The sequence below is a fragment of the Peromyscus eremicus genome, chromosome 4 (genome assembly GCF_949786415.1).
Source record: "Peromyscus eremicus chromosome 4, PerEre_H2_v1, whole genome shotgun sequence".
Classification (NCBI taxonomy): Eukaryota; Metazoa; Chordata; class Mammalia; order Rodentia; family Cricetidae; genus Peromyscus; species Peromyscus eremicus.
This window is the reverse complement of record NC_081419.1, coordinates 88,564,869-88,573,194: the sequence shown is the minus strand read 5'-3', so window position 1 is coordinate 88,573,194 and position 8,326 is coordinate 88,564,869. Positions and strand designations below refer to the sequence as shown.

Here is an 8,326-nt window from a genome sequence, read left to right as displayed (position 1 = left end):
AGAATACCTGGCCATCAAGCCCCAATAATCTTCTTTTTTTCTGAATCCCCAGCACTAGGAATACAAACAAGCTACTGTATCTCTTTTTGTCTTGTTTTGTTTTTGTTTTTGTTTTTTTACCTAGATGCTGAACATCTGAACTCAGGTATAGCTTAGGTCTCATGCTTACCAGGAAGCATCTTACCTGCTGAGCCATGTCTCTAGCTCCATGTCTTTTTGTTATACATTCTTTGAGAATGCTTCTGTAATCTCTTTTATTTTTGGGTTGAATTTTTTAAAGCAGTATGTCTCCAATAGCTAAGAACTTTCTTTATTCATTGATATTTCTTTTTCCATATGGATGATTTTCTTTTTCTATAGTAGTGACATCACCTCCATCATTCCTAAAACATGAGTAAAAGATTTTAAATATTATCTGTTGCCCCCTCAACTACTACTGTTTACTTTGGGTCTCTCATATTGTATAAGAATAAGAGAAAAGTTGATTGTGAATATGTTGGTTTCAGTTTTCCCAGGCTTAAGGCTCAAACCGTGAAGCTTGAGTTAGTGATAGTGTGGCCTCACCTGGCTCCTTCTTGCCTCGTTCTCTTCCAGGCAACAGTAGATTATGCTTTCTCTGCTGATCAGTTATCATTCTTTTATCTTCTTTTTGTCTCAAGCAAGTAGTTGAGATATTCTGGCTCTGATAGCTCCCTCTTTTTCTTGTTTTTGAAAGATTGTACCTTTGTGTCATTTTAATAGAATTTCAGTATCCAGAACCTCATATTAACTTCATTCTAATGGAACATAGTTAACATGCTTCTGTAACTTGAACATTAAGTTTCAGTCTTCCTCTTCTGACCATTAACACTTCTCATAGGCAAATTCCTTAGTGTACATGTATAAGTTAAGTATGGTATGAGTAATTGCTTTTTTATTCTTAAAAATGGAATATCTATTATTGAAAGAAGGCTAATAGATTAATGTTTTTGTTTTGTTTTGTAAAATACAATACAAAACCATAATATTTTCACCTTTGTTTTTAGAGAATGTCAGTTGCTGTGTTACATTCTCTGAGAATATATTTATTACTGGGGAGAGAAAGTCCTAGCCAATCACTTTTTTTCCTTTCATTGAAAAAAGATTATTTTTCTTACAATATATTCTGACTATGTTTTCTTCTCCCCAGTTTGTCTGATACCCTTCCAACCCCCCCTCCTATCCTAATCCATAACTTTTCTGTCTCTCCTTAGAAGACAAACAGGCATCCAAAGAATAGTAATAAAATAAAATAAAATGAAAACAAACAAATCAGAATAAGACAAAACAAACAGAAGAAAAAGAGCCAAAGGAAAAAGAAAAAGCATGAGAAACACATGTAGACAAAGAAACACTTGATAGCACACACAGGAATCACACAAAACCACAAAACTGGAAGCCATAATATATACACAAAGTACCTGTAAAGAAAAACAATGTCCTGACAAAACCTTATGAGACAAAGAACCTCCAAAGATGCCATTGAGTTCCTTTGGTGTTTGCCATCTACTGCTGGGCCTGGGGCCTGCCCTTAAGAGTGGTTTGTATTCCTGGTGAGACTCTGTGGGAGAGAACTATTTTTTTCACTTATGGTGGTTATCGGTTGGAAATAGTTTCTAGGTTAAGGATGAATGCTTTTGTCCAAAACTTCTCTCAGTGCTGGGATTCCATGTGGCACTGGCCCTGTGTGTGCTGCCACAGTTCTCTGAGTTCATATGTGCATCAGTCCTGCTGTGTTTAGAAAGCCTTGTTTGTTTTCTGGGTGTCCTCCATTCCCTCTGACTCTTATGATCCGGATCCTTCCCCCTTCTCTTCATCAGGATTCCCTGAGCCCTGAGGGGAGGAGTTGGCTAGAGACATTCCATTTAGGACAACTGAATGTTCGTGTCTCTTACTCTCTGCATATCATCTAGCTGTGGGGCCCTAATTAGTTCTTATCTATCACAGGAGGAAGCTTTTACTTTTAAATTATTTTAGTGATTTATTTATTTTATTCTATGTGCATTGGTGTTTTACTTGCATGTATGCCCATATGAGGGTGTGGGATCCACTGGAACCAAAGTTACAGAGCAGTGAGCTGCCATGTAGGTGTTGGGAATTCAGCACCAGTACTTTGGAATAGTAACCAATGTTCTCAACTGCTGAGCCCTCTCCAGCCCAGAGGAAGAAGCTTCTCTGATGATGACTGAGGAAGACACTGATCTATGAGTATATTAGAATGTCATTAGTAGTCATTTTATGGCTATGTTCCTTTAGCAGAAGAGCAGTGTTTGTTATTCCCCAGGTTCCTGACCTGTATGGTCTCAGGTTCTTGCCCTCCTGAGCAGTATCAGAATGGGGTTCCATCTTGGAGTGGGCTTTAAATTCAATCACATATTGGTTGGTTGCTCCTATAAACTTTTGTGCCACTGTTGCTCTAGTGCATAGTGCAGACAGGCTGTTTGGGGGGTTGTTGTTTTCCTTTCTTCTTTGGTTGCTTGCAGAAGTGCCTTCCAGTCCCATGAACACTAGTCCATAAGGGTGAAGGTTCTAGGTAAGCACCAACTTGGCTTCTTCATGTTCAAATGACTTGTGTAGGTTTTGTCTTTAGCAGTAGGGCCTTACTGTTAGTTTTTGGAGAGTAACAATTGTTTGCAGGTTCCCATTGGCCCCCTTGGCCAACAGCTCAATTAGATGTGACCCATTCCCAGCACTGGAAGCTTTATTTGGTAAAGAGAGATATCTAGTTGGGGCTTAGTTTTCCCCCATTTAATCAATTTTAAATAAATTATAATTTGTTGAAAATACTGTAAAGGTAAGTTTAGCAACAAGTGAAAATATAGGACCCACTTAGATAATCAAATGCAGTGTATTGTTTTGTCCTGTTTTGTTTTCTGTTTTCTCTCTCTCTAGCCTCTTTTGACAATTTGGTCAGGACTCTTGCAGTTAGAGGTTAGCTCCCTTTATATCCTTTCTGGTTCAGTTCTTCTAGGAAAAGTTCTAGTCATCTTACATAGCTTATAGAAAAAAAAAATCCCATTTTGTTTCATTGTTCTTTGGCCTGACATAGCATTCTCAAGCCAGTTACTGTTTCTACAAGTTCATTTCATTTGATTGAGCAGACCTAGACCAGCCATTTCTGGAGTAAGAAGCAGAGAAATGATTATTGAAATCTGTTAATGTATTCCAAGCATAAACAAATGATGAATCTTCAGCTTAAATCAAGCCCTTGCTGTCAGAAGGGTGGACTATGGTAGGGGCACAAAGAGCAGCAAGTTTCCAGAATTGAATAGGTTCCAGAAACGGACATCTTTGGGACCCGTGATAGGTGACTCTGGTGATTTCCCTGCTTTTCTGGCCTCTTCCCCACTGCCTTCTTTCTTCCCTTCTTCCTTCAGCTTCTGTTCTTTATATATTTAAAATATTAGCCATTGGCCCCACAGCCTTGAGTTTGCAGTCTGAGATCTTCATAATTAATTCATGATTCTTTGACTTTATTATCCTGTAAGCATAGTGAACTTAGCAAGTTTCTGTGAGAACATTTCAATTTTTATATTACCTTCTTAGGAATTTTACCCCATTACTCACGTCAAAACCTGAGTCCCACTACCAAACTTGACTTTTTCTTAGCTTCCCCTTTACCTCAGCTACTACCACTAATTCGATCTCTGCAACCTGTTGCTAATACTTGGATGAAGTATAAATCTGACCCTTTGACTTCATTCTTGCCATGGCTGTGTGTCCATCGTATGTAGCAGACTGCTAATGAGTCATTCACCCATGCTCCATTTAGCTGTAGCAAAGTGTAAGGTGCCTGCTGTTAAGAAGCATGACCAAAAGTCTCTGCAGTTCTTTTAGTCTGATCCTGTAATTCCTATATAAGCCTCTATGTTCAAATTAGAACCAGTAGCCACTTTAATTTCAATTTTTTTTAAAAAAATTCCACAGTCTCTGGCCTTTTATTATTATTATTTCTTTATTCTCCTGAAGAACTTCATCTTCATCTTTTGTGAAATCTGTGATTTTCCTTATTCTTGTGTCTCTCATGGCAACTTGTCTGTTCTTTAATTGTGTCCCTGAACATGTGACTGCGATCATTTATATGGCCAGACTGGCTGTTGGACTGTGAGACCTTCAGTACCATGTGCAATGCTCACTCTTCCATTTTTGTATCCTAAGTGCCTAGGAAAGGTTTTATTAATATTTATTACATTTATACATTTATAATAATTTATTACAATTAATAATTGTTGAAAAGGGTATATAAGTAAAAAAAATTTATCAAATTAATTTTTATTTCATGATTTATCTAATGCAGGAACACCATGGTATTGATTCATTATGTGATGTAAATCCAGTGATAATTTTTTGTTGTCCATAAACTTAAGGGACTTGGGCATCATGGTGAAAGTTTGTAAAATAAGGCGTCCTAGTATTTGCAGTGCAATTATTATCTGTACTAAGAGTGATTTCCAATATTTTATACAAATGCTGAGCAGACCCTTTTTCACAATATCTTTATGTTAGGAAACCTGCTCATAGTTAAAAACGACTTTGTGAGTCTTTTCACTTTAGATCCTGGGAGGAAAGAGTCTAGAATCTTAAGTGGCTTTAAGGTGAATCCAGAGTGTTGAAGTGGAAGAAAAGTATAACATGGCTGCAAGATTTGTAGGGAGGACCCAGGCACTGGTTAAACAGGCCCATAGCCCTATACAGAGTGCTCCTGGCTCAGCAGCACTGCGCAGCTGGTCTCAAGCCCTGTCAGTCCCCGAGATATTGGACATTAAGCCTGGTCCCTTGGCACAATGAATGTGTATCCCGTATTGACTCTGGTCTCTAAACAGGAAGTGTTGGCTTTGTAGCTGGCCAGCGTCATTTCGCCCCCAGGTGCAGTGCTATTAAGGCTGGCTGTACAGTATTTGGCCTTTTAAGATGGTAAATTTGGACATATGTAAGGAAATACATGATGATGAATCTCTTTAGGAAATAGATGTTGGATGATATTTTTCAGTTGATAGAGCTTCCTCACCTTATCACAGGATAAGACTTTTCTTTTTTCTTTCTTTTCACCCTGCCTCCTCCCCCCAACCCCCCATAGGGTTTCTCTGTATAGTCCTGGCTGTCCTGGAATCCACTCTGTAGATCAGGCTGGCCTCAAACTCAGAGAGCCACTTGCCTCTGCCTCCTGGGTGCTGGGATTAAAAGTGTGCAGCACCACTGCCTGGCTTAGACTTTTTGTCTGTAGGTTTTTCCTAAAGTTATAAAACAAGACTCCTTCATTTTGACAAGTTCATTATGTCTCCTCAGCCGTGGACTGTCTCCACTTGGTATTGCTTATAGTGTCTATATAATATTGTTGTGATCCCTACCTAAGTATATTTTCTGTCTTTTCTTCATCCAGTGACCCTCTTGGAATTTACCATTGACTTTATTCCTTGTATTTCTTTCTTTATACTTTCCAGCCTCCGGAATCTCTGTTCCATTGACTTTTTTTCTGAATGTATAACCATTTATTTTCAAAGAAACAGTCTGTGGCTCTCTGCTTGTGGAATTGTGTCATCTAGGATGCTAGATTTCTGTTTCTGTCTTCTAGTCTGTTTTCCACATGTAGTTTATCCTGTCATTGTCGTGTTCGCAATGAAATAAGAACACATTACTGAGATGGGTAAAAGTTTCTTTATTCTTTTATTGCTGTCCTTGCATTCCTTTTCAAGTACAGGACTTTATTGTTGTCACACAGCATAATCATAGATACTATAAAGATCTTTCTTAAAAAAAAACTGTTTTTTGATGTATGTTTATGTGTGGGGGTTATGTTCATACGGGTGAAAGTTTCCATGAAGGCCAGAGGAGTTGGATCTACCTGAAGCTGGAGTTAGAAGTGGGTTGTAAGCTGCCCAACTTTGTATCTGTGTGCTGAACTAAGGTCTTCTGCAAAGCAGTAGTCACTCCAGCCCTTAAAATAATTGTTTGATGATGGCTTTTGTTTTAAAATTTAAGAACATTATCAGAAAAAAGATAATAAAGTGGTTATAAGAAAGCAGTGATATATTGAGTACTTTTTTTTTTTTACAAGAGATGATTTAATAGAGGCTTTGTTCTATGTTGACATGTGAAGATATGGAGTAATCAAAGGAAATTGTCATTGATTTTTTCCCCTGGAGTTTCCATTGGATACATATGTGGGATAACTAGATCATAGAATAGTTCTACATACATTTTATTTTTTTTTTGTATTTGTGCTTTGGAATTGAACCCAGAGCTGTATGTATGTGTGGTGGTATATCCCCAGCTCTCTTTCACATTTATTTTGAGATATGGCTATATCAAGTTGCCCAGGCTAGCCTTTAATTCAGTTTGTGATCTTGGCAGACTTTGAATTTGCAACTCTCCTGCATCAGTCTCATAAGTGTCTAAGATTATATAGACGGGCACTACTAGGGCTAGCTAATTTAAATTTTTGAGTAACTTCTATATTGTTTTCACAATGACTATACTTATTTCCATTTTTACCAATGATGTATGAGAGTTTTATTTTTTCTATAGCCTCACCTCAATTTTTAGTAATAGCTGTTTTGACTTGGGTATGATATGTAGTTTTAATTTACATTTCTCTCATAGTTAATATATTGAACAGTTTTTTTATAGAGTTGTTAACCATTTTTTATTTCTTTGGAGAAGTATCTTGAATAGTTTTTTCAGTTGCATTATTTAGATGATCCTTTTATGAGTTTCTTATGTACACAAGCTAGTAATCTCTTGTCAAGTGATCTATTAACAGAGTTTCACTTGTTCTGGCTCTTGTTTTACATCATTGTTGCTTATTTTGCTGTGGGGAGGCCTTACAGTATACTGTAATTCTATTAGTCTATTGCTTTTGGTATTAAAAAACTAAACAGAATAGCCTTTAATAATGTCTTTAGTATCTCACTGTGTTCTTGTATAGTGGTTTCCAGGTTGCTTTACTTAGACTTGGATGCTTGATCCATTTTGAGTTGTTTATTGTCCATGGTGAGAGATGAAGTTCAAGTTCATCTCTATGTGGCTTTTCTGTCCCCGTCCCCGTGTCGTCATCGTCCCCCCCCCAACCTTTAATTGAAGAAGCTGTTCATTATTTCTCCAGTATGTGTTTGTGGTACCTTAGCTAAGAATCAATACTATATAGATGAATGGACTTATTTCTTAGCTCTTTGTTCTTTTCTACAGACTTGTTGTTTTAATGATACTACCGAAGTGTTGAGTTACTGTGGTTATGCATTATGTCTTGAAATCAAGTATTAGGATGTGTTCACCTTTGACCGTCTTGTTAGATTGCTTTAGTTGTCCAAGATAATAAGTGCTTTCATATGAAGTTGGGGAAATTTTTTCAGTTTTCTGAATACCATTGGAAATTCCATGAGAATGTCATTTACTCTATTAATTTGCTTTACCTAGTATGAACATTTTTTAAAATATATTTTATAATTCATGTTCATGAGAGTTCCTTTCATTGATTGTGTGTATGTGCTTAAAATTTATTCTTTCAGCATTTTATAATGTTCATTGTAAAGGTCTTTTGCTTCCTTGATTAAATTTACTGCTCAAGTATTTGTTAAAACTTTTTTGAATAAATTTCATTCATTATGTCTTTCTTGGCAATCTTATTGTATAAGAATGGTACTGTTTTATATATTGATGTTTGTATCTTGTAACATGATGAATTTATTAGTTCGGACAAATTTTCTGGTAGAAACTTTAGGTTTTTTCTTATACAATATTATGCCATTTTCAGATAATAATTTCCCTTTTCATTTGTGTGTCTTTTCATTTTTTATCTCTTTCTCTTTCTTAGTTGACTGGCTACCTATTTCAGTACTATATTTAATATGCACATGCATATAATAATATGTGTATTTATGTGTATGCAGCTACGGTGTTTGTATCTGTATTTTTACATATATATGTATTTCTTACTGTTAACAAGTTCTTATAGTCAAGATTCAAAGCCACTACTCTGAAGGGGTTGCCCAAGGAATGACAGACAGTTATAGAGTTGCAAGTTAACTTCAGAGTCACCTGGTTGAGCAATGGTAATGCAAGTAACAGATTAGAGAAATGCTATTCCATAGGTAAGTTCAAACTGCAAATGAAGATTTTGGTTAGCTGGAAAGTTATGTGGGTAATAACCAGGCAAAGAGCAATCACAGAAATGAAGGATGTACATTGAAGGGGTTAATAAAGCTCTTTGATGGTGTTTCAGTAGTGACAAGAAGTCTATATAAGGTGCATGTTAAATGCGCAGTCCCATAGCTAACTTACACAGCTTTTACTGGATAATATTCATAATCAA

The 8,326-nt window shown here is 36.5% G+C and overlaps 1 protein-coding gene and 1 pseudogene across 2 annotated transcripts in view; both read left to right on the top strand.

The window, feature by feature from the left end:
- Dph6 (diphthamine biosynthesis 6) overlaps window positions 1–8,326 on the top strand; it is a 120,052-nt gene that overhangs the window by 10,403 nt on the left and 101,323 nt on the right. The window lies entirely within an intron of this gene.
- The window catches only part of LOC131909964 (large ribosomal subunit protein uL16-like), a 66,481-nt pseudogene that overhangs the window by 587 nt on the left and 57,568 nt on the right, over window positions 1–8,326 (top strand).